Genomic DNA, 26,716 nt, shown 5'->3' with positions numbered 1-26,716 from the left:
CAGACCTTGTTTTTTTTGTTTGTTTGTTTGTTTTTTATTTTCCTTTTGGCAGTACTGGAGTTTGAACTCAGGGCCTACCCCCACCCCTAGCCTGAATTATAGACAAGTCCTTTTCTTTCTTAAGTCTTGTTAAGTCTTAAACTCTGCAGTTACTTAAGACTTCAAGCCTTTCTTTCCCCTCCATGTATTACAATGGAGAGCATAATGTGAGGCAAGTAGTTTCTTGAAGGCAGTTCTTTAGCTACAGAAAGTATAGTGATATGTTTCATCTAAGTAGCCACCTTCTAATCTGTTTAGTGTAAATTAGTTTAGATGTTTCCAGGTTCATTTTCTCTACTACCTCCAGATCATTTGAAGATGTTCAACATTCTCCTCAGAAATCTTTCCTCATTTGCTTTTAATTTTAATAAAAATGAAAGAATCCTTTTCATTTTTCTACTTTTGGACTTGAAAAACTGAATGATGCCACTTATTTTGTTTCCCATGAGACTTACTTGTAAGTATCCCTCAGATTTTTCTAGATTCTGTTCTTTATCTATATTACTTTGGAGAACTTGTTCCATGCTCTTTATTTGAACTATAATTTCATATGACAGATTTTCAAATCATGGATTATTCTAAATTTCTACCTGCTTGTGGAAGCATCTCCATTTGAATGGCCTATATCAACACTGACCTTAACTTGCTGTCAAAACAAGTCACCCTACCCACTGAAGGTTTCTTTTACTGTTAATGAGAACAATTGACCTAACCTTTCTTTGTTCTTGTTCCTGATTCTTAAATTACATGGAGTCCTCTTGTTTCTCCATTGAAGATAAATCTTGTGTTCCTGTTCCATCTGCATTCTTCATCTTAACGAACCTCATTGTCTTATGCCTGTGAGTCACAGCCTCCCCCCTCCCCCAACTTTCCCACTACCCCTTTCCTTTTTTCTTTTGTTTTTAGGCTTCCTAAACTCTCATTGCAGTATGTTTTTAAGATGTGCATCAATGTGCTAGTGGTTTATTTTTCTTAGATAGACAGTAATTGTTGTGTTTTTCTTTATACTTTGAATCCTCTGTAGCTCTTGGCATAGTAGATGCAGTAGGAGCTATACAGTTACTTGTTCACTCCTTCTGTCAACAACTAATTACTTCAAAGTTATTGGGTTCCAGGGACTAAAGAAGTGCTCCTGTGAGCTTTCTTCATGGAACTTTGAGCTTATAGTGGCTAGTGGTTAAGGATGAGTCTCTGAGAAGGTTTCATTTGTTTTAAGACTTGATTAAATTGAGAGAACCAGTATTCTAAGGATACAGTGAACACTACTCCAGATAATAGGAACAGCAAGTGTCGAGGCTCTAAAATGTGACCAGTTTGTTGTGTTTCGGGGGAATTATTTGGACGATTGTTTTGACTGGTGCATAGTTGAAACAGAGTGACAGGAGATGTAGTTAGGGTTCCATCTGACAGAAGGCTTAATAAACCATGATAGTTATTTTTGGGTTTATTTTCAGTGATGGTAAAACCATTGCCCTGTTTTGAACACTAAGAGTGTGGTTCAGTGGTAGAGTGCTTGCCTAGCATCTGTGAGACCATAGATTGGATATCCAGCACCACAAATAAACAAAACCAGTTTGAAGTAAGGAGTGATATATAAGGAGTGATATCTCATTTATTTGCCACTGCTTTGAGACTATAAGCAGGCATTATAATTGTTAGGAAAAACGCTGCTCACAAAGAAAGCTCACGAGAAAAGTCTCACATCCATAGAGCAAGGTTTAATGCCAGGCCCAAAATGCCAGGCCGGCCGGGGGAAAGATGGCGCAGCAGCAAACCTCGGCCAGGCGTAGCTTTTATAGAAGGGGGAGGTTAAGGAAGTTAGCACATGCGCGGTAGTCTCTGGTAGGGGTGGGGCTGTCTTAGAGTGCGGGAATTTGTCCTTGGGAGTTTCTCAAGTGAGGTCTGAAGGTAAAATGGCTGCTGATTTATAAATGGCAACATTATTGTTCTATCATTCCCCTATTTTTTCTTTAATAATGATGAGGGTAGAGGCTGAGGTTCAGGAGCTGGGGCAAAACATCGGTCTCTCTAGCTGCTTCCTGCTGGTAAGGCGCGTTGTATGGGGCAGGATCCTCAGGCTCCTGTGGCGTCCTGGATGGGGCCTTCACAATAGTTTTTTCAGGTGGTTTTGGAGAGGTTGATATCCCTGGAGGTACAACTGGTTAAATTTTTTATTAGCAGTAGCAGACATGTAATGTGATACAAGGGAGGAAGCTTAAGAATCGGAGAGCAAGAAACATAGGCATTAGGATAGGCATTAGCCAGGAGAACCACTGCGAAATGTTGTTCCCTAGAAGATCCCAAGACTCTTCTAACTCCCTTTTCCGTTTTTCTAATTGTTTCTTGAGAGGTGCCGCCATTGGGGGAACCCATTGAGCTTGACAGCAGTGGGTGTCATGGGAATAATCAGTTGAGGGCTGGTCCATCGAAGTCCTAATGGAGAAAAATATCCCCTGGTTTAATAAAAATTGTTATAGGATGGGGCAGGATCTGGTCTGCATGCTCTCTGAGAAGTTCCCTAAGAAGGTTAAGGTAAGGCAGGTAGTCAGCCAGAGAAGTAGAGTCTGTTGGAGGCAAGTTTTCTGAGAGAAATGGGTGGCCATACATTATTGAAGACCCACATAGGAATATTAGGAGGAACATAAAAAGGTGTCTGCTCAGGGACTGCATACCTAGGGATCTAAATTCTGCAAAATCCTATAACTCCCAGGAAAGATCTGAGCTGCCTTATGGTATGGGGGGTTGGGAATAGAAGATTGGGTTGATGCATTTATGACTCAGGGAGTGAGTCTGTCCCTTTAAGGCCACACCTAGGTAGGTGACCTGTGGGAGGCAGGGGCTGTCAGGATTTAAATGTAACACTCTTGGATAAAAGAGAGCTTTAGCTCATTATTTTATATAAATTGACACTTAACTTTGTAAACGTTTGTACCATATTTAGATAAAGTATAACATAACATAACACTGTTACAAGGTGGTGATTTAAGACACCTAAGCAAATATGTAAATGAACTCTGATTTAGTAGTACTTAAAGCTTGACAAGATCAGCAGAAAATACAAATAATTTCTTTGATAAAATCTTTCTCTGTAATGGTTTTTTGTAGATGTTACTCAGAGCAGAACAATATTAAGATAACCTTGTTATAGACAGAGAATTTTGACATGACCCTAAAAATCTTTTAGGCAACTCTTAGATTATAGTCAACTTTAACTTTATCACACATTAAAGCTTTTTATTATACACTTTTAAAACTTACTCAGACCTTCATATAACATACTAAACCCTTTGATGGCTTGTCTTTATCCCTCCTATTTGAAACAATCTTTAGGATAAACCCTTCTTTACAAAATCCTTTCTCATCCAAAAAATATTTCTTTTTCCTTTAATGTCTCAAAAAATACATTCACTACCTATCTATATCCTTTCCAGTTGATTACTTTGTAACTTGTATTTTAAAATTAACTTTTATAAGAATTTTAAATTTATTATATGGGCTGGAGCAACTAATTAGTAGCCCTTGTTTTTTAAGGAATTTATGATAGGCATAAGGCCTTATTGCTCCTCAAAGGGGCTCGAGGGGATATTGTTTTGGGTGTGGAAATTGTGAGGGATTTTTGAGTTTTATTTGAATAGGTAGGGCTGTCCAGGCTTGCCCTGTACTCATCTCATCAGTCCACATTGTGGATTCTATTTGTTCCTGAAAGAGGGAGCAGCAGAAATAGCTGCCTGGGGGGAGGAGAATGTGATTTTTTTTAGTTGAGATAGTAAATCTTGTCCCAGCAGAGTCACTGGAATTTCAGGAACTATGAGGAAAGGGGTGACAGAAGAGGAGGTCTCCCCAAGAGCAGGCCAGAGGCCGGGTAAACTGGCGCTCTAGGGGCTGGCCAGATTTGCCCTGAACGATAACCTTGTCATTGGACCAGGGACTGGGAGAGAAAGGTAAGACAGAGAAATAAGCTCCATTGTCTAGCCGGAAAATGATCTTTTGTTTTTCTGCCATAATGGCTACCATGAGGCTCCTCAACATCGATGCCAAGAAGTGGAGCGTGGACAGGGGGCCGGGACCCATCAATCCATAGGAGGTGGCACCTCACCTTCCATCTGGAGACGGGGGCATTTACACCTCCAGTGGTTACCTTTGCAGAGAGGGCAGGGTCCTGGTTGGGGGCAGGGCTGTCCCCCCTTAAGCATTCTCTGCAGAAATGTCTTTCCTGTCCACCATGGCAGCAAACTCAAGATGTAGGCCCTAGTCGGGTGGAGGCAGCAATGAGGTCATGGTGTCTCTTATCTTTTTCTCTCGTGTTAGTAAGGTCCCGGACATACAGACATAGCTATAAATACAGACATGGCTAGCTGTCTTACTTGGTACAATGACTTTTTCCCTTCAGCCACAGTCTTTGAGTTTTTTACGAACATCTGGGGCTGACTGTTAGAAATTTATCTCTGAGGAGAACCTCTCTCACCTGCGACTCTGGGTCCACCATGGTATGCTTTCTGAGGTCTCTGAACTGTTCTGGGCCTCAGTTTCCTCACTTGAAAACTGAGGGATTTGGTCTAGGTCAAACTACTTTTTTCATTATGAGATGGCTGAAGTAACATTAATGCCACTTACCTTCCTTACCATTTATTTTTTTCTTGATTTAGCAATGCTGAGGAATTGAACCCAGGGTTTTACACATGCTGGGCAGACATTTTTTTCATTGAGCTACTTTCTCAGCCCTAAATATCTTTTTTTTTTTTTTTTGGCTGTACTGGATTGGAACTCAGGGCTTTATGCCTGAAAAGTGGACTCTACTGCTTGAGCCATATCATCAGCCCCTTTTAGTGTGGATCTGTCAGGGGGATTGCCTGTGCCCCTGTAGGTAGGCACATTTATTCCCACATTTCCAGGTGCCATGGGTATTGGGGCTCATTGTAAATGGTAATCATTTTTAACCTGAGTGGTTTGGGAACCTGAGTGGTTTGGACTAGAACCCATTGCTTTTCTAATGACAAAAGAGTCTGGTTTAGTAGAAGTATAATATCCTTTCATGTCAGTTGAAAGGTTTGGATCCCAGAGATAAAAGCTTGAATGTATTTGTCTGGGCATTAGTATAGTTGTTTAGATGTTTTCTAATTTCCCTTAGATCTGATAACTGGAAGGGGACATAAGATTTGTCCTCTTCCTACCATTGCCTGTTGAAGGGGGAAGCACTCACTAAGAGGTTCTGAGTATTGGGGTGACTTAGAAGGTAGAAATTTGTATAGGAGACCTCAGTTTACTTTTTTCCCTTCTATAGAAAAGATCTAATTGGAGTATGGTATTGCAATTTAAGGAACTCTGTGAAGGCCACTTCTCTTGTTCACCCAAGGCATACTGAGGCCAGGTCTCAGTACAAAGCTTTCAACATCTACAAGCCAGAAGACTGGAAAGTGCAGATTCCATCTAGAAAAAACAAAACACTAGGATCCTGTCTTTTAGCTAACAGCAGACAGCCTCTTTAATAAAGGCTACTTTTTAACAAAGGAATAAATTGTCTATAAAGTTAGAGAAGGGCATTCAGAGGGGATCTCAGGCCAAAAACAGTACCATATGGGACAACTAGTGTTAATATTTGGAGGGAAACATTTATGTTGAGGCCAAAGGTATAGAAAATTTTAAATGAGAAGTTTAGAGACCACAGTAATGTGCATTTTGCTATTTCTGGGACTGTAACCTTGAGCTAACAATTGACTTACAAGGGCTGGGTCTGATGTCCCGAGGTGTGAGGTGGGGCTAGGAGCAGAGCTTGTACAAGGCGCCACTCCCTCCACACACACCTGGGACAAGTGACCTTGTCTGCCTAGGCCTGATCCTGTGGCCTGTTGCCCCTCCCCACTTCCTATGTACTCTGCGCATGTTTATTCTAGGGGAAGTGGCGGTGGGCCGCAGCCATCGGCATGTGTGGCTGGCAGCCCAGGATGTGCTGAGTCCTCTCTATTGATTTTCTTAGCTATGGCAGGCATTTTTACTGTGTCCAGGAGCCAGCATCCCTGAGCATGAGCGCGCCTGTTTGCTTTCCCTCCTCCCCTTGTGGGAGCAGAGTTGCAGCGTGAGTGTGGCAGCTCCAGGTTTTTGTAAGCACTTTTGTAAAGCAGCTGACTTAAAGTTACTTTAGACTGAGAGACCTGGCAAACTAGTTGGAATAACTTAAGAAATAAGGTACAATGTTACAAGTTTTCATGGGAGGCAGGGTCCCAGTAAACCCAGGGACAGGAAGGCAGACAGAGACAAAGGACACGTGGTGAGACCATGGAGGAAGCAGAAAAGGTGTCCTGACATCTTAGATAAGGGAGGGGAAGGCAGAGCCTGGAGGCATGACACATGCCTATGGGATTAGCCATCACCTGTGCCTCCAGGTTGCTCCCATTGATTGGTACTGGAACACTTTCAGCAAAACGCAACCTCCATTCTCGGGTCACTGTCTCAGGAAAAAGGGACATTAGATGGGGGAAAAGAGAAGCAGTTGTCAGATACTCAAACAGGACTCCCACAACATAGCATGAGGCATATCTGAATAAACCCCAGGCTTGGTCTCAGTCCACAGGGAGGGAGCATGAGCTCCCCAGAGCCAGAATCACTGTGAGGCTGGAGTTGGCAAGGAGTGGCTGGTTTAACACCATGATGGAAAAGTCCCTCAGGAAGATAGGAAGAGACAAGCAGCCTGAGTAGCGCAAAAAGTCTGTTTACATGGGGAAGGAGGAGGTTCGGGAGAGGAAATGGTTGATTTAGAAACTGGTTTACAGGCTAATAGAATCTGCACAGGGGAACAGGAAGTACAGAGGGAGGATTGGTGCAGAGATAGGAAAAGGATTGGATGTAGGAAAGTTCCTTCCATTTACCAGCACGCTCATAGAGATTGTATAAATCCCTTAAAATATTGGAATTGAAAGTGCCATTAAGTGGCCATTTGGAGGCATTGTCTAATGGATATTGGGGCCAGGCCTGATTACAGAAAAAAATGAGCTTTCGTGGCTTAAGATCAGACATTAGGCGGAGGGGCCCAAGGTTGGCCAGGAGACATCCCAATAGGGAGTCTGAAGGAATTTGGGACAGTCCAACTCCCATGGTGAGGCCTGACCTGAGGAGAGATACGGCAGACATCCCCGAAATATCAGGTCCTCAGGAGAGAGAGAGAAATGTGGAACACCCATAGTGAATGTCTTTACCACGGGGGTTCCACAGTCCCTAGTGGGGTACCCGGTTCCCAGGGACGAGAGCAAGCTGTGACCGAGCACTAAGGTTTTGAGGAAATGAGAGCGAGAGATCACAGCTCTGCATGCAAGGAGGACTCACTGAGGGAGAGAGGACCTTGAGGGAAGATTGGCCAGTGGCGAATGGCAGTTGGAGGCGTGCTGGGGCAGAGGAACTTCCCTGTGAGCTAGTAAGAGAGTGGCATTTTCTAGGATCGGGGGTCCTGGTAAAGCAGCTCAGTTCCCAGAGGAAGGGAATGGGAGTTGAGAGAGAGAGAGAGAGAGAGAGAGAGGGTGGGGGAAGCCGGGAGAGCAAGGTCAGTGCCGGGAGCACAACCTGATCCGAGTCATGGCACCAAATGTTAGGAAAATCGCTGCTCACAAAGAAAGCTCACAAGAAAAGTCTCACATCCATAGAGCAAAGTTTAATGCCAGGTCCAAACTGCCAGGCCGCCTGGGGGAAAGATGGCACAGCAGCGAATCTGGGCCAGACATCGCTTTTATAGAAGGGGGAGATTAAGGAAGTTAGCACATGCGCGGTAGTCTCTGGTAGGGGTGGGGCTGTCTTAGAGTGCGGGAATTTGTCCTTGGGAGTTTCTCAAGTGAGGTTTGAGGGTAAAATAGCTGCCAATTTATAAATGGCAACATTATTGTTCTATCAATAATGATAACATAGGGGAGCAATATTTCAACTGAAAACTAGTAGTAATAAGTTTTTAAATTAAGGACAGAATGAGGATGAATAATTCGGATAGTCAGGGTGAAAGATATGAGGTTAAAAGGAACCCAAACCACAACTCAGTTCTTCTGTGTGCTTGGACAAGTCATGTATCTTGTCTATATTCTCTTTTCCCATATTTCCTTTTCCCTATATTCACTTGCTTCTTTGAAGAAATTATTCTGCAGATTTGTTGAAATAACACATGAAAGCCCATTATGAATCTTAAAACACTGTGACAATGTATTATTTTTTAACACTAAACATTTAAGACCTCATTTTAAATGAGGCCTTGTTATAGAAATTTCTAAAAGGTCAGATTTTGCAAGTATAAAACGGGAGTCATTAATAGCTTAGGAAATAGCTTAATTTATAACTTCCCTTGCATGTATAGTTTATGTTGGATCCTACCTAATGATCTTTGATAGTTTTACCATTATTCATAAGGATTGGCATGTAGCAAACTCTCCTGTAAATGATATTTTGGGTCTAAGCTGAGGTGCCAGTCATAGACAAAAAAGTATTTATAAACAAACCTGATTTCCAATGGTGATTTATTGAGAAAATGATTTATTTATTAGTAAGTATTTGAAAATAAATAAATCTTATGACCTGAATGGCCTGTAGTTTGTTTGTTTGTTTTGGTGAGACTGGGGTTTGAACTCAGGGCTTCATACTTACAAAGCAGGGACTCTACCACCTGAGCATATCCCCTGTCCATTTTGCTCTTGTTGTTTTGGAAATGGAATCTTGATATCTATTTACCTGGGCTGGCCTGGAACTGAGATCCACCCTGTAGCCTCCCAAGTAGCTAGGATTACAGGCGTGAGCTTCTGGTGCCTGGCTCGGTCATTTATTTTTAAAAATGTATGTTAATCCCAGGATGTTGTTGATTATAAATAAAAATATATCCTCTCAAACTATAATAAGTACTGATCTGTAAATAAACTACTGGAATTCTGTGCCTATTTTTATTATGCCATCAATTATGTCTCCTGACCCTTTGGTTAACTTTATTTAATGAAAAAACTTAGCTTCTGAAATTACTTACTCAAAAGATTCAGCTGAGTGCTAATTCTCTTTTCCTACTGCAGGTTTCTCACCAGTGATGTCACAAGATTGACCGCGCTGATCACAGTAAGACTGAAATGATGGTTCTGCTTTTACGAATGACTGAGTCTCTATTCCCATTTCTTGTATTGGGGGCAGGAAATGTTTCTGTCTTTTTGTTCCCCCATTTCTTTCCTGTTACACTAAATTTCCTTCATACTAAATTTTAATATTTTTACTATTAAAAAATAAGAATGACTTGTTTTTCTCTAAGAATATTAATTAAGAGCTATTTTTAACGTAAATTTTTTTTCCACCAGCTAGTTAAATACATTTTCAGTGAACCATATTTCATATTTCTAGTTAATTATTTAAATACTTTTAAAATACTGCTTTAAAGAATTTTGAAAACCATTAAAATTATTTTTAATACATAAACTATTATGGGCCTAATTATATTAGCATAATGTGAATCATACTCTGAATATTATCTTTTAGTTTTCATTTTCACTTAAAAATGGCAAAACAATAAGGTGATTCCATATTTTGAAAAAAATTATAAAAATAAAATAACTTGAGATTGTCATGAGTTATTGAGGAATGATTATGAAAATATGTCTTTGAATAAATTAGGCTTCTAAAAGTTTTCATTGATATTCAAGTGATATGTAAAGAATGTTACAGATATAGAGAAGCCTCTGAAAAACAATTATTGGCTTAAGTAGGTGATACTTTTTTCCTTCTTAACTTTACTTAAAGTGTTCATTTCTATTGTAGATAAGGATATCTGTCACCTAAAATTTTTTCAAAGCTTTAATCTGCATTATTGTAAAATAATTTGCCTCCACCTCTTCCTTTCCCCCCTTCTTTTCCTCCTCTTCCCCAGGACCTTGCACTTAGAGTTACACATGTACTCCACCAATGAGCTGTGCCATCATCCCTATTACAAAATTCTAACTAGTAAACTCTGAATTAGTCATGAAATTTTACAGCTTTTTTTTAATTCTGTTAAGTAACAAAGGAATAAGTTTTAAGTAAATTATTTACTCAGTGAACCTACCTCTTTAACCCTATTTTAATGTTCATTAAGTATAGAAGCAATTATCTAAGCCATGTATAGATCTTTGTATTTCACTTTTTTTTTAAATTAGTTTATTTGTTAAGCGCAATATTTTGTAGAGACTAGAGAGAGCCTTTCTTGTATTGTTGAAGTGTTTATTGTGATCATTAGTTTACTGATGCTTATAGTAGGTTCATTTTCCTAAGGAGACATTTTGCCTTTTTCTGAGTTGTAGCTCTTTGCTTCCTTATTCCATTCTCCTTCCGTCCTCCTCTCCCTCTTTCCCTTTCTCCCTTCATTTCTTATTCCTTCCTTCTGTTTCTTTATTTCTGTTTTTACTTCTTATACTGGGGATTGAATACAGGTCTCACACATTCTAGACAAGTAGTCTACTGCTATACTATATCTCTTGCCTTTGTTTGTTTTTTCATAATCAGAATTTTATATCCCCCCCAAATATTTTACAACAAAATATTAAAACATTTCTGTAGTAACCTTCTGCTTAGCATATAGTGTTTTACAATCAAAGAAGTTAAAATTAGCGTTGCTTTAAATTTAAAAATGCTGACTCCCACAGTTTAATTTTAGGGCGATAAAAAGAAAGTGTTTAATTGCAACTGTTCTGAATCCAAGAATTTTAGGAAGAGGTGATATTCAACATTATCAGATGCTAATAAGTTAAAGACTAGGAAGTATTCATTTAAGACATTTATAAATAACCAATATTAGAAGCATTCACTTTTTAATGATGGCAGAGCTGTGAGGCTTTTTCCAGACCCTTGAGTTAAAAAGAGAGGGTACCTTTCAACATTGATTCAGGTTGACGGTGCTGGTGAAAGAGTAGTTCAGGTGTTGACCATGGGACTGGATTAAGATGATTTATTCAAGGAAAATGGGGAGGTCAGGGGACTAGGTAGAGATATGTAAGCTGGTGTAAAGAGTAGAATGTGGTTAGAGAGGATGACGTAATTGTTTCAGAGCTGAAATTGTAGTGGGTATTTATATACTATATAATGTATGCATTGTATATTTTCATTGAAATACTTAAAAAAATTTTAGAAATAAGTAAAATTTCTATTTCTTCCTCCATGTCATACCACTGATCTTCCTTCTTTCTCGCCATTCTCAATTTTATTGTAACTTGTACATAATTCTTAGCTTAATCTTACTAAAGGGTTTTCCTGTTCCTTTTATTTCTCTACCTGAAGGTCTTTAGTACTTTCCATCTTCTGTTAGATCAAATCCATAATTTCTAATTTGGTATTCAAGATCCTTCCTCAGTTTGGCTCCAACATTCTTCCTGGCAATATCCTACTATTCAAAAACAAGAACCTTATATTCTACTCAATCTGGACTACATACTCTACCTTAAATGTAGATTTTAATTCCCTACTTAAATCACATCATCACCTTTTGCATAGAATATTCTTTTTTCCTTTTTATGCTTTAAAAAAATTTCTTCTGATGAGCTGGGTGCAGTATCTTACACCTGTTATCCTAGCTACATGAGAGGTGGAGATCAGGAGAACTGTAGTTCAAATCCAACCCAGACAAAAAGTTTGTGAGACTCCATTTCAACCAGGAAAAAAAGCTAGGTATGTTGGGACATGCTTGTCATCCCAGCTGTGCAGAAAGCATAAATAGGAGGATCCTAGTCAGGCTGGCCAGGGCATAAACGCAAAACCCTATTGGAAAAATAGCTAAAGCAAAAAAGGCTGGGAGAGTGACTCAAGTGGTTGAGCCCCTGCCTATCATGTCCAAGGCACTGAGTTCAATCCCCAGTACCACCAAAAAATAAAATCCATTCTTCTGATGAAAATCAAACATCCCCTCAAAAGGACCTGTGCACATACAGTCATCTCTCTGAGGAGAATCACTAATCATTCTAATTGAAAGTGGTTCTCCCTTCCTAATAGTTTGGTTATGCTTAATTTTTTTAAGCCTTGTATTGCTGATAAATATGCCCTGTGGCATTTTTGATATTTATTTTAATATACATAGATTTTCCTACTATACTCACCAAATATTTGTTGATAATCATAAATACCCTAGAAAATGCTAAGCCAGTTGGTATCTTTAGTTTACACATATTAAAAGTGAAATGAGAATATTACTACATGAACATATTGAGCCACAGGAAACAGGGTGCATAAGAAGGACTTTGTGACTGGGCAAGTCAGCCTCTTTGTACTTTAGTATCTTGTCCTATAAAATGGTATGTTACGTATATTAAAAGGATTATTACAAGATTTAAATATAATGTTCATTGTTTTTCTTCCCCGTTATTTGTATTACTTTATGGCGCTGATTTATAGACATGTCACTAAGCATGAAATCAACTATGAAGATCAGGGATATCTCTCAAATTTATACTTAAAAATTTTGATACTTTCATGTACGAGTTATAATAAATGGATTTCTACTTTCTAGATTATAAATATTCATGATAATTTTGTTGACATAAGTAAGTTACAGCAAAGAGGGCAGTTAGAGCTACTAATGTAATGTCCTTTTATTTGGAGGAAGAGGGTCAGACCCTTCTAGAATGCTAACCTCTTAAAAGGCTGAAATGAACTTTAGAACAGTTCAGATCATACCTTATAAACAAGTGAGAAAAGCAGGGTATACAGAGTTTGAGGGGAGGTGGCATGCATAATATTTAAGAACATGGACCTGGGGTAGAAAAAATCTTTAAAAAATTTGTACTTTGCTATTTAGATGATAGCAACTACTTTCTGGTGTTAGTTTCTTGTCCCCTGATATTGACCTTTCCCCATCTTGTAATTTTTTCCCTCAGCATTGCTTCCTGGTAAAAAAATCCTTTTATTCTCACTGTAGCTAGATGTGGTCATGTGATTAAGTTTTGCTAGATATATATGTAGAAGTAGTATATGCAACATTCAGAAAGTGTCCTTAAAGGGAGGGTGTACACCCTTTCTTTTTCTCCCTTCTTTCTTTTTCTCCCTTCTTTCTTTTCTTTTTTTTTTTTTTTTTTTTTTTCATTTTTCTTTTATTATTCATATGTGCATACAAGGCTTGGTTCATTTCTCCCCCCTGCCCCCACCCCCTCCCTTACCACCCCCTCCACCCCCTCCCGCTCCCCCCCTCAATACCCAGCAGAAACTATTTTGCCCTTATCTCTAATTTTGTTGTAGAGAGAGTATAAGCAATAATAGGAAGGAACAAGGGGTTTTGCTGGTTGAGATAAGGATAGCTATACAGGGCATTGACTCACATTGATTTCCTGTGTGTGGGTGTTACCTTCTAGGTTAATTCACCTTCTTTCTTTTCTGAATGAAATACTGAGAATGGGAAAAGCAGGCCCTAAAAACTTCACAGTGTCATCCTCTTTGCACTGGCTTATTTACATTTGTACTTCTTTGTTGTGATAGAGAGAAACTTCTATCTTGTTTAAGCCACTGGCTTTTGTACTCTTTATCACTCAAGGCCAAAACTAGCCTTGAATACACCTAGATAATTTGAACAAAGAAAGTTGAAGCTGTTGTAAAAGTCTTTTTTTTTTTCTTTTAATTCATCTATTTTATTTGAACTCTGCTGTTATCTTTTGAAGGTTTTTTTTTTAGAACAGAAATGATTCATTCTCTTTAAGAGGAAATAGGAAACCTTTGCAGAGGAGGGAAGTGTCTGGGCTACCATCTTTGAAGGATAAATGAGAAGAGAATCTGGAAAGAAAAAATACACAGATAGACTTGAAATATTGTATGTTCAGAGACATGCAGATATTTTAGTCTAGTTTTGTTGAAATGTAAAATTTTATAAACGGAAGCCTGAAGGTCAAGCTCTTGTAGGAATTTATTTATTTATTTTTTCACACCTAGACTTTGAATTTAAGTTTTTCATTTCAGTTCATATGGCATTCCCATCGTGACAGTGAATTCCTAAATTCTTGTAGGGATTTAAAAATTAAGAATTTTGGTAAGTGGTAGGTACCTAATGTTAGGTTCTTTTAATATTAATAATTTTAATGTTTATGTTTTTCTGTTAAATATTTTTTAATAAATAATCTTATGCAAGAGTTGGGGAAGAAAGAACAAAACTAGGGTTCTTAAGATACTGGATGCTTTCTATTTGAGACTTTAAGACATTATTGCTTTTGGGGGTTTTTCTGTTTTGTTTTTTTTTTGGTAGTACTAGGGGTTGAATTTAGTGCCTGTGCTTGCCAGGCGGGTGCATTACCACTTAAGCCACACTTCTACTCTTTTTTTGCTTTAGTTATTTTTTGGATAGGTTCTACATTTTAGGGCTGTCCTTGGACCTTAGTCCTCCTACTTATATTTCCTACATAGCTGAGACCACAGGTTCATGCCATCACACTGGACTTGTTAGTTGAGATGGAGTCTCACTAACCCTGTGACCCCCCCCCCAGCCCCCCAACACACACACACACTGGCCTCAAACCACAGTCTTCCTGATCTTTGCCTCTTGAGTAACTGGGTTTACAGTCATGTGTCCCCACACCTGGCCCCACCTTATTCCATTTTACAGATGACCAGACTGAGACTTGGAAAGGTCAAGTGCTTTTTCCAGTTTATTCTATGTGGCTGTTAAGTCATTATTTGAAAAGTACAAAATTTTATCTGACCTTTATTTTCCCAGTTTTCTAATACCGAATGCAGACTTATAGCCAATTTTAAAGTATTTTTGTAAAATAGAACAATAGTGATCAGTCCAGAAGTAAAAGTCTACCTAGGAATTTCTCTCTTTTATGCAAACCAATAAATCTAAAAATACCAAAACTTTAAAAGTATTAATGTAGTAGTTAGATGTCTTAAACATTTTTATAAAGTGAATATTTTAAACAATATTTTCAAAATTCAGATGTGGCATCCATTTCAGTTATTTAACATACATCTGTTTTTTATGGCTATTCCTAAATGTTTCTTGGGATAAAAGAAACCTTCCCTTCAACTCTACTGCATCTTCCTACAAAGCTGCATTGTTTTAACATTTAACAGTTGATGGAGCTAAAAGCACCTATGATATTCTGTATATGAGCTCTTACCGCATAGACAAGTAAAATTCCTTTGAACCTGTGCAAGTGTGCAGTGTTACACAGTCACTTGATTTAACAGTACATTCTTAATTATCTGAAGACTCTAAATAGGTGAGTTTAATATATCTGCCTTAAAAATAAAAACTAAAATGTAACAAATGTAGGGATATTTATAGCAGTATAAGAAAATATAAAAGAAAGAACAGCTCTCTACTTTGGTTTGAAATTTTCTTATTATAATCAGCACAGAGTATAGCTCCTAGACTAGGTAAATGTTTTCAAATTAAGGTTACTTAAAATTTAATCTGGCTAGTATGTATTCTCTTCTTTTCACACTTTGTAGAACACCAGTGCATACTTGTGCTGAGAGGTAATTTGCAGAAATGTTAGTGGTGCAGTAAATAAAATACAAGCATGGTCTGCAAAAGTTGTTTGAAGTGAGAAAATGGATGTTATACGCTGTTATTATGGGATTATGATATTTGATCTTTTTTCTATAAATTATACCAAGAAAAAACTGTAGAGACAAAAGGATTTTGACAAAAGTAGAAAAAGTTTTGTTGCATAGCCATCAAAAGGATACCTAATTTAGCATGTCATGAATACTTTTTAAAAAGTCTAGTTAATACAGATATTCCTGGTGCTTCCTTAAAAACATGGCATTAGTGGGTACCCTTCTGTCATAATGTAAGGTAGTGTGTGTAAACTTTGCAATATACAAAGCCACATCTAATGCTTGCAAGTATATTCTCTGGCTTCTTTCTTCCTCAAATGAAACCCAACTTTTGTTCATAAAATTCATGATTTTGTTTCTTCATTGCCCTTACTTCTTGAATATTTCTGTGTGTCCTTTTTTTTTTTTTTTTTTTCCCCCTACTCTAACAGCTTTCTTTTTTCTTTCTTTTGCCTTACTGGGGTTTGACCTCAGGGTCTTGCACTAGCTAGGCAGGAGTTCTACCACTTGAGCTATGCCCCCCATCCACAGCTTTGTATTTTCAATGTTAGCCTTTATAGAAATAAAAATTCAGAAAGTCTGCACACCTTGAACTAAATTCAGATGTCATCATTCATTTTAAATTTTACCTTCTCTATAAATCCTCTGAATCTGCATTTGATCTGCTTTTATGATTTCTTCTACCTTTTAATTCTTTCCCTCTATGGGACAACTAAATGACAGCTAATTATATGCCAGACATTTTCCAAGTGTCATCGAATTAGACTTACTGATATTAAATAACTGCTCCAAATTGACAAAATTAGTAAGGGTCATAACATGGATTCTTATTCATACTTATCTAACTAAAGACCATAATTTTTTCTCTACATTGTACTCAAAGAATATAAAACTACTTTTTAAGAGACCTTAGTATATATATTTAGAGATAGAAAACATAATGTTCAGTAAATATACATGCTAGCTGTTTGAATGAGCCGATGTGCTGTCTCTTCCAAAATGAACTTCAAAGTGAATTTGAATATCTCCTACAAAACTCATGTTGAGGGTCAATTGCCATTGTGACAGCATTAAGATGTGGGCCCTTTAAGAAATAATGAAGTTTTAGGGACACCAGCCTCATGAATTAATTAAGGCCTTCAACACTGAAATTTAGTTATAATAGGGGCAGTTTCGCTGATTATCTACCCCTACATGTTTACTCTCCTCCATGTGATGCCTTCTACTATTGTTTATAATTACCCAATCTGCTATTCTGTTGTAGCCACAGAAAATAGACTAAGACTCAGTGTGTGCTGTGAGGTAATTTTATGAAAGACATTTTCAGCCAATTTATACTGCCAATCTCTGTCTTACTTAACTGTCTTTATTTTTATATACCTCAGTTATAGCATTGATAGTAAGGAAAGAAACATGAAGCCAGATGTTAAATTGAAAATAGTTTGCTTCCAAAGATTGTGCCTGACAAAAATTTCCTAGGTAGTAGTTTTTCTATTTAATCAATTTATTCTATGCCCATATTTATTCATTCATTCATGAACTTATTCAGTTAAGTACTTATACAGTGCTGACTTCTGTGTTTGCAGTGTTTATGTGTTGGGTATACACTGGTCAACAAGACAAAGTTCTTTTTGTCATTAAGTTGACTTTTTGTAGGAAAAATAAGTAAATATTCTCAAATACGGATAAGAACTTTAAAGAAGGGGGTGTGGTGATCATGTATTCAGTGGTAAAATTTAGGGGAATATACATGGAAAAGTCAGGAGAGGTCCCCCAATAAAGTAACACTGTGTTAAAAAATAAATCACCAGACAGATCCAGCCATGTAAAGATTGGAGGAAACAGTGTATTGCAGTGCCAATGAGGCTGGGACATTGTATGGAGGGAAAATAGAGGTAAGCAGATGTCAACAAAAGTAGTACAGGATTGGGGGTGTAACTCAGTGGTAAAGCATTTTCCTAGCCCGTTCGATGTCCTAGGTTCAGTCTCTAGCAGCACCTTCCCCCCACCAAAAAAAAAAGGTTAAAACTTCCTTTGAGTGTGAAGCAAATCCACTATATGTCTTTGTGGTTGGAAGAATTCTACTCAGCCCCCATGTTCAGTGAGAGTGTTTCATGTTCAACTTGCCTCACATTGGAGGTTTTTAAGGAGGAAACTACATTTAATGTGTGCATTGTATGAATGTGTGTGTGTGTGTGTGTGTGTATTATTTATTTATTTATTTATTTATCTATCTATTTATTTTGGTGGTACTAGGGGTTGAACTCAGGACCATGCACTTACTAGTCAGGTGTTCTATCACTTGAGCCACTCTGCCAGCCTTTTTTGTGTTGGTTATTTTTGAGGTAGGGTCTTATTTTATGCTTCCTCTGGTCTGATTGCAATCCTCCCATTTGTGCTTTCCCTCATTTAGCTGGGATGACAGACATGCACCACCAAGCTCAGCTTTTTATTGGTTGAAATAGGATCTTGTGAACTTTTTTGCCCAGGCTAGCCTTGAACCATGTTCCTTCCGATCTCTACCTCCTGAGTAGCTAGTATTATAGGCCAGTGCACCCAGCCATATATTTTCAGTGGTATTCTACTATTTTGCCCTTAAGATATATATCCTTGCTAGCATAATTTAAGTTTCAATTTTTGTGGAGAGATCTCCCATGCTCATGGATTGGTAGAATCAACATAGTAAAAATGTCGATACTTCCCAAAGTAATCTACATGTTTAATGCAATTCCCATCAAAATTCCAATGACATTCATTAAAGAGATTGAAAAATCTACTGTGAAATTTATATGGAAACACAAGAGGCCACGAATAGCCAAGGCAGTACTCAGTCAAAAGAACAATGCAGGAGGTATCACAACACCTGACTTCAAACTATATTACAAAGCAATAACAATAAAAACAGCATGGTACTGGCACAAAAACAGACATGAAGACCAGTGGAACAGAATAGAGGATCCAGATATGAAGCCACACAACTATAAGCAACTTATCTTTGACAAAGGAGCTAAAAATATACGATGGAGAAATAGCAGCCTCTTCAACAAAAACTGCTGGGAAAACTGGTTAGCAGTCTGCAAAAAACTGAAACTAGATCTATGTATATCACCCTATACCAAGATTAACTCAAAATGGATCAAGGATGTTAATATCAGACCCCAAACTCTTAAGTTGATACAAGAAAGAGTAGGAAATGCTCCAGTTAGTAGGTATAGGTAAGAACTTTCTCAATGAAACCCCAGCAGCACAGCAACTAAGAGATAGCATAGATAAATGGGACCTCATAAAACTAAAAAGCTTCTGTTCATCAAAAGAAATGGTCTCTAAACTGAAGAGAACACCCACAGAGTGGGAGAAAATATTTGCCAATTATACATCAGACAAAGGACTGATAACCAGAATATACAGGGAACTTAAAAAACTAAATTCTCCCAAAACTAATGAACCAATAAAGAAATGGGCACGTGAACTAAACAGAACTTTCTCAAAAGAAGAAATTCAAATGGCCAGAAAACACATGAAAAAATGCTCACCATCTCTAGCAATAAAGGAAATGCAAATTCAAACCACGCTAAGATTCCACCTCACCCCTGTTAGAATAGCCATCATCAGCAACACCACCAACAACAGGTGTTGGCGAGGATGCGGGGAAAAAGGAACCCTCTTACACTGTTGGTGGGAATGTAGACTAGTACAACCACTCTGGAAAAAAATTTGGAAGCTACTTAAAAAGCTGGACATCGATCTACCATTTGATCCAGCAATACCACTCTTGGGGATATACCCAAAAGACTGTTACTCCAGAGGCACCTGCACATCCATGTTTATTGCGGCACTATTCACAATAGCCAAGTTACGGAAACAGCCAAGATGCCCCAGCACTGACGAATGGATTAAGAAAATGTGGTATCTATACACAATGGAATTTTATGCAGCCATGAAGAAGAACGAAATGTTATCATTCGCTGGTAAATGGATGGAATTGGAGAACATCATTCTGAGTGAGGTTAGCCTGGCTCAAAAGACCAAAAATCGTATGTTCTCCCTCATATGTGGACATTAGATCAAGGGCAAACACAACAAGGAGATTGGACTATGAGCACATGATAAAAGCAAGAGCACACAAGGGAGGGGTGAGGATAGGTAAGACACCTAAAAAACTAGCTAGCATTTGTTGCCCTTAACGCAGAGAAACTAAAGCAGATACCTTAAAAGCAACTGAGGCCAACAGGTGAAGGGGACTAGGAACTAGAGAAGGTGAGATCAAAAAGAATGAACCTAGAAGGTAACACCCACGCACAGGAAATCAATGTGAGTCAATGCCCTGTATAGCTATCCTTATCTCAACCAGCAAAAACCCTTGTTCCTTCCTATTATTGCTTATACTTTCTCTACAACAAAATTAGAAATAAGGGCAAAATAGTTTCTGCTGGGTATTGAAGGGGGAGGAGAAGGAGGGGCCGGAGTGGGTGGTAGGGGAGGGGGTGGGGGCAGTGGGGAGAAATGAACCAAGCCTTGTATGCACATATGAATAATAAAAGAAAAATGAAAAAAAAAGTTTCAATTTTTGTAAGGAGAGATTCATGGTTACAACTTACTCTTTGATTCAGTAAACATTGTATTATTCTTTTTGACTTAATAAATTGATGAAGGGAGAAAATACTCTGTTCCTCTTCTTAAGGAGCTTACAGGCTAGAGACACATGAAGCCAATGGTATAGATGTGGTTGATGCCACAATAATCTTTTGAATATAGAAAACATTGTTTGGATCTCTAGGGGTGACATCAAGCACATTCATTCTAAATCCCAATGCTTGAGAGGCTGAGGCAGGAGGAGTAAAAGTTAGAGGCTAGCCTGGACTTCATAGGGAGAGCCTGTCTCAAAAAACCAAGCAAGCAAACAAACAAACCTTAGTCTGTGGAGGTTTTCCAGTCTGCTTTTTGAAGCAGAGTACAGTATAGATATCACTATTTGAACAAGGATGCTGATGTAAAAAATTCTTTTGACAGTATGATTTCTGGCTGCATAGCAAAATAAATAAGAAGTGTTTGACTTAATACACTGCAAAAGTAGAGTTTCTTTTCTAAGTGGAGGGATAAAAACCATTTTGTTGCTCAGTTATTATAGATTTATAGTGGTTTCATTACAATTTTCTAACTTCCCAGTAGTGCAATATGCCTTCAGTCAACACTGCACTTTAAATTTTGAATTTTGCTTGTTTTCTTCAGTTAGTAACACTCTTGTGGTGCTGTGCAGTGTTGGCAAGCCATAGTTAGCAGTTGGCCATGAGGTCTTGAGTGTGAGCAAACTGGACTCTACAGCGTGCTGTGCTGCTAAATTATAACGTTCTGTGGGTGTATTACATGCTTTTGATGGAATATATTTTCAAATTACTTTGGATTTATGACTGTCATAAACTGAGTATTGAGATTGCCTTTTCCCCCCTCCTGTTTCCTCTCAAGTTTCATTTTCCATATTTGTAGGTTTACATGAGTGGAAGGAAGATAAAGTGTTAAAAGTATTGATGGCAGACCCATGGATATAGCTCAGTGATAGAGTACCTGCCTACCATGAGCAAGAACCTGGATTTGATTCCCAGAACTGCCAAAGAAAAACAAAAGTTTTGACGGAAGTCTGCATAGCAAATTTTGCCAGTTTTTTCTTTGAAGATAGAGACTATGATTATCAAAAGGGAATTGGAGTTGATCTCAGTTGCTTGTGACTGTAGTCCTGTAGCAATTCAGGAGGCTGAAGTAGGAGGATCACTTGAGCCCAGGGGTTTGGCTAGTCTGGACTACATAGTGAGACCCTGTCTCCAAAAGAAAAAAAAAATTGTGGGGATGTGTTAATTTGTTTCTGAGTTGGTGATAGCATCTTCTGATGTTCCTCAATTGGAAGCCTAAGTATTTTCCCTTGCTCACAATTCCAGATATCAATATATCGTGCTTTCTACAATATTGAGAAGGTTGTCTAATAAGACATAGCCAAGTGATATGGTATTAGTATGATGTGATCTGTAAAACTGTGAGTCAAGAATCAGGAAAAGTTAGATTGTGTGAGATAGATCTAAGCAGATGCCCAAAGAGAAAATGCAAACTTAAAAATAAATGTACAGAATCCTTATGCCCCAGGAGACATGACACGAGGAGAAATGAAACCAGCATAATGTAATTTAGACCCTAACTATGCTAAGAGAATTGATGAACTAAAGAAGAGAGTGCTGGTTTCCTTCTTAGCAGTTAATACAAAGTTTGAATCAAAAACGACAGTATGGTATTATGCAAAGATTTAATATATACAGTGAATATAAAAAGATATGATAAAAGAAAAGCAGCAACAGCATCAGAATTTCAAGTGTACCAAACCTTTATATAAAATTGTTCTTTAAAGTTAATTTTAGAGTATTTATCCCTGAAATTAGCATCTTCCTACAGAAGACAATTTTCAGCATACAAAAGCCTTCACCAGATTCAAGAAGAGGACAGTAGACTTCTGATAAAGATGATAGACTTCTGATAAAGATGATAGTTGAAGTTAGTTACTTCAACTAACTGCTAACACCCCACTAATTTGAGAGGAAAAAGGGAATTTTTAAGTAGGCATAGGCCAAGAAACAGTAGTAGGTAAATAGCAACAAAATTCTGGATGCTGGAGAGATGAGTTGTAACTGATTTGTCAGATTGGAAGAACTACATAATTTTATAATCAACTAACAATGATTAGCAGATAGCAATTTTAGGTGTCTTTCTAAGGAGAACGGGGCAGTTACAGGGACAAATGAAGCTCTGTATGCAAAAACTTCATGAAAATATGTAGGGGTTGTTAAACATTCATTAAATATTCAAAGCCTGGCTGACCAGTGAGAGTCCTCAGGTCTCTTCCACTTTACACGGTCATGTAGCAGTGCCTTCGTTGAGCAGTAGAAGACTAAAGTTTATTCCATGAAATACATAAACTGAATCTCTGGACTCAGGGAAGCCAGTCACCTTTGTGCTTGGGTGGTTCAGTGATCATAAGTACAGCCATCACCACCATTCTTCTCCAGAATTCTTTTCAGCCTACAAAGCTTAAACCCCTTGAACAATAATATCCCATTGCATTTTTCCCATAGACCCTGGCAACTACCATTCTGCTTTCTCTTTCTGCTAATTTGTCTAGTCTATGTATGTCATATAGGTGGGATCCTGTAGTATTTCTCTTTTTTGACTGCTTATTTCTCGCTGCATAATATCCTCATGGTTCATCCATATAGCATGTATCAGAATTTCTTTTTAAAATTGAATATTTCTCTCTCTCTCTCTCTCTCCCCCCTGCCCCTTTCATTTGTGGTTGGACTCTCTTGGTTTGCTTCTTCCTCTTCACTATTGCGATAGCAGCATTTTAAAATTTAAGCATAGTTTAAAATTTTACTTTATCACAACATTCAAAATAGTTAAAAACTGCTTTCATATGCTAGTTTTTGAAGTTCTTTGTGTAAACAAATAAACTGGTTTATTTTTATAAAATTTTTCCTCATTCATAATAGAGATAATTACATTCAGTTTGACTTTCATATAAAATTTTAATGGGCCAAGAGTGATGGTGCACACCTATAATGACAGCTGCTTAGGAGATAGAGATTGGAAGGATTGCAGTTTAAGGATACCCCAGGCAAAAATTTAGTAAGACCCACATCTCAACCAATTCAGGTTTGATTTGGTACACCTGAAATCCCAGTTACATGGGAAGCATAGGTAGGAGGATTGTTGTCTTAAGGCTGGCCATGGGCAAAAATACAAAACCTTATCCAAAAACTAACTAAAGCAATAAGGGGATGGAGGCATGGCTCAGATGGTAGATCACCTGCCTAGCAATCTCAATGCCCTAAATTCAAACCCCAGTACCAGAAGGGAAAACAATTATCATTACATTTTTCTCTTCTTCACATTGCTTTTGCAGAAATAAAGACATCTTGATGATGTGTTATGTAAGAACTTTTTTTTCGATCAGATAGATGCAACTGAGGAATTTTGTAAATATCTCCTTTGAGTGAATTTGTTGAATTGTCATCTTATGTCCTTCAGTTGCTTTTATTTCTATCTCAGTGCACCTCATGCTTCTATTCTTCAACAAATTAAAAATGTGAAAACATCAAAGTCATCAAGCCACCTATATCAGTGTTCAGCAGTGTGATATAGGGATTGATATTCTAATCTGATTACCATATACTGCCATAAAACAAGTATTTATGGTTCTCAACCTATTCTATTTTTGCTTACTGAGAAATGTTATCTTCTTTATTATTAAAAATGGAAATTTAAACACACTATTACCTCATTTGAAAATATGAACATTGTAAAACATTTTATGAAAACTGTGAGAAGTCTCCATTTAAAGTCATTGGTGGTTAGGTACTTTGGGATAAAAGTACCTTATTCATATAGGTCTGTTCACAGTGTTGGAATTTAAGCCCTCAAACTTGTTCACAATAAATATTTGCTCAATTAAATGAGTTTTTAAATGTACATCTGTAGTTAGTTGCTCATATGTTCAATAAATCTGTATACAGCATGATTTCACATCTACTGTGTTTCAGCTATTTTCTATTAATCTTTTCTAATTGTCATATAGAGAGAAGGCATTAATATTTCGGAACATAGGGACCAATTATCAAATCACTGTAGCAGCAATAAATCACTTATACCTTTGCAGCACACATATAGTTAACACTGGGTAAAGAATCAGTCAGACAATTGCAGTAGCTCCAGACTACTTCTTAACATGGGTTTTGCTAGGAAGGGGTGGAAAAATAATTGATTTTATTTTAGTTAAATGTTAAGATTAAAAAGAATACTCATCTTTTTAAAGACAGTTGGATTTATTATCTGAAATTATACTTGCATTTTTATAGATAACAAAACATTTATTATCTATTTTGTCTCAATATTGTGATCATTTTTGTATATTGGAGATTGAACTTATTTAGCAAAGTTTTTTAAAGTTTATTATATTTTAAGGTTTATCATGTTCTTTAAATAAAATAAATGGGTATTTTCATAAGAATGAAGAGATTTTGGAGCTCACAGACCATGAAATACTTAGACATATTTTTCCCCAAAGAGTAAGAATTTACCCATGCTGAAACATATTTAGCACCTGCCAGTTTAATTGTATCTTTAGTTGAGCATAATGTTCGCTTAAGTAGTGAGGGATTAAGAGTAATAAGCTGTGGCGTATGATTTTGATTATTTATTATCAATACACTTTTTTTTTTTCAGTAGTGAAGTTTGAGCTCAGGGTCTACACCTTAATGTTTTGTAAAGAAAAACCTGGTCTTCATTATTGGTTTTGTATATCCCTCCAGAAACAAACATAAATTATAAGTCCTCCTTATTTGGCATTATGTCCCAGGAATAAATATGAACTTTCTACTTTAAGGTATGAGGAATCATTATGCAAAATTAATAGTATGAAATACAAATATAATTTTATTTTGACTGTGGCCTGTCTTATTAAAAAACACTGATTTTTTTTAACCATAATTTTTTAGATCATAAGACAGATGTAAATCTCCTTGGAAGTAACGTTAAATAATTATTTCATTTGGTACATGGCTTGGTCTACATTAAAGAGCAGTATTTTTTTTATTGTTTTATATGTATTCATTTTAATCTCAGCCATGAAGTTATGATGTGCTTAAGCATGGAAATTATCTCTCTTGGCTTTCCCTTAGTTCACCCTTAGTTTATTAGTGTATATTAATTGTACAAAAAGGTTCTATTGTGGTATTTTTATAAGGATATTTAGTGAATGCCCAGCTAATAGCCAATACAGGATCAACAATGCAGGGTTAATTCTGATTCTGCTTTTAGTTTTATGGAAATTGTATTATTGCTTATTCCTATTGGGTAAAGAAATCATTTTTACATTTTTTTATTGATTAATGTTTAGAAAAAGTAGTAAATCTTAAATCAGTCAGGATTAAGACTTTCAAAAGACTGGCTACCTCTACAACTTCAAGTTTGTGGGGAAATTAAGATCATGAATTACATATGAAGTTGAAAAGAATGTTAGAATGTCTTATAAGTCCAATATTCTCATTTTGGAAAAATGAAACTTCAGAGTGACTTGTTTTCTGTTGTACAGCTAGTTTAAGGCAGAGAGTATGGCCTTAAATTCTGAGTCTAGCATTCTTTTCTATAAATTGGGTTACTTTTCCATATTGTTTTAAGACGAAGATCAGATTTTAGTCCTATCTCTTTATAGTGTCACCATTTCCCACTTTTAGTTATGAACTCTTTCCATCACTTTGAATTTTTCTCTCTCCTTGGGTTTCAACTAACCAAAACCTAAAAGTACCTGTGATCTGTCTTCACTATCTTTTACATCCTTTATTTTTCTTTCATTCCTACAACTACCCTCTCCAGTTCATGTTTAAATAGCTATTTTAGTTTACTTACTAGATTATCTGTGTCTAGTGTCATGTCTCCTCTTCTTACTCATTGTGGATAACAATGCCACATTAACATATATGAAATCATGATTTCTTTTTCACATCTTTGTTTATGCCATTCTGTTTTTCTGGAAAATTCTTTTCCTGTCTGTCCTTTTTATTCAACTCTTGCACATCCTTCAAGACCCAACTCAGATCTCATTTCCTTCTCCGTACTACACCAAAGGGAGAACACTTTGCAAAATCTAGTATCAGGTAATTTCTTTAATCGTTTGTCACCTAGACACATGGTACTCTATTAGTAACATAGAGTTCTAGAGCAGGAAGACCTTAGGTGTCATGTACTCTGCTACCTTCACTTTAGAGTTGAGTAAGTGGTTTTCCTGGATTAAAAGTGTTTGGAGGATCCAGGGCTGAGATGTAAGTAGATTTAGTTTCCTAACCTCTAATTCTAGAGTTCTTTCTTGAGTAACACATTTCCTCTCACTTTAAAGTGCCTTGTCTTTTTAGATGCTTTTTCATGAGTGAATTTATTATTCCCATAGCTTGAGGCCAAATCTTATTTTAAACTCTGTACTCCTCATAATATTTTGCACATCAGTAGGCTTTAATTCATTGGTTATTTTGTAAATATTAACTACTTACAGGTAATAGTAATTTTACTTTTTTCTTCCTTTTTAAAATTATTGTTGTACTGGGGGTACATTGTGACATTTACCAAAGTTCTTAACAAT

The 26,716-nt window shown here is 37.1% G+C and overlaps 1 protein-coding gene across 23 annotated transcripts in view; it reads left to right on the top strand.

The window, feature by feature from the left end:
- Positions 1-26,716, top strand: part of Baz2b (bromodomain adjacent to zinc finger domain 2B) — a 274,349-nt gene that overhangs the window by 61,376 nt on the left and 186,257 nt on the right. For 22 of the 23 annotated variants that reach the window (XM_074070911.1, XM_074070908.1, XM_074070907.1 and 19 more), the window contains exon 2: positions 9,066-9,108. The exons of the other annotated variant lie outside the window; for it this stretch is intronic. The gene's annotated coding sequence lies outside the window, so the exon portion shown is untranslated. The remainder of the gene's footprint in view (positions 1-9,065; positions 9,109-26,716) is intronic. 23 annotated transcript variants of the gene reach the window in all.

The sequence above is a fragment of the Castor canadensis genome, chromosome 4 (genome assembly GCF_047511655.1).
Source record: "Castor canadensis chromosome 4, mCasCan1.hap1v2, whole genome shotgun sequence".
Taxonomy (NCBI): domain Eukaryota; kingdom Metazoa; phylum Chordata; class Mammalia; order Rodentia; family Castoridae; genus Castor; species Castor canadensis.
This window is presented reverse-complemented; position numbering and strand designations above follow the sequence as displayed.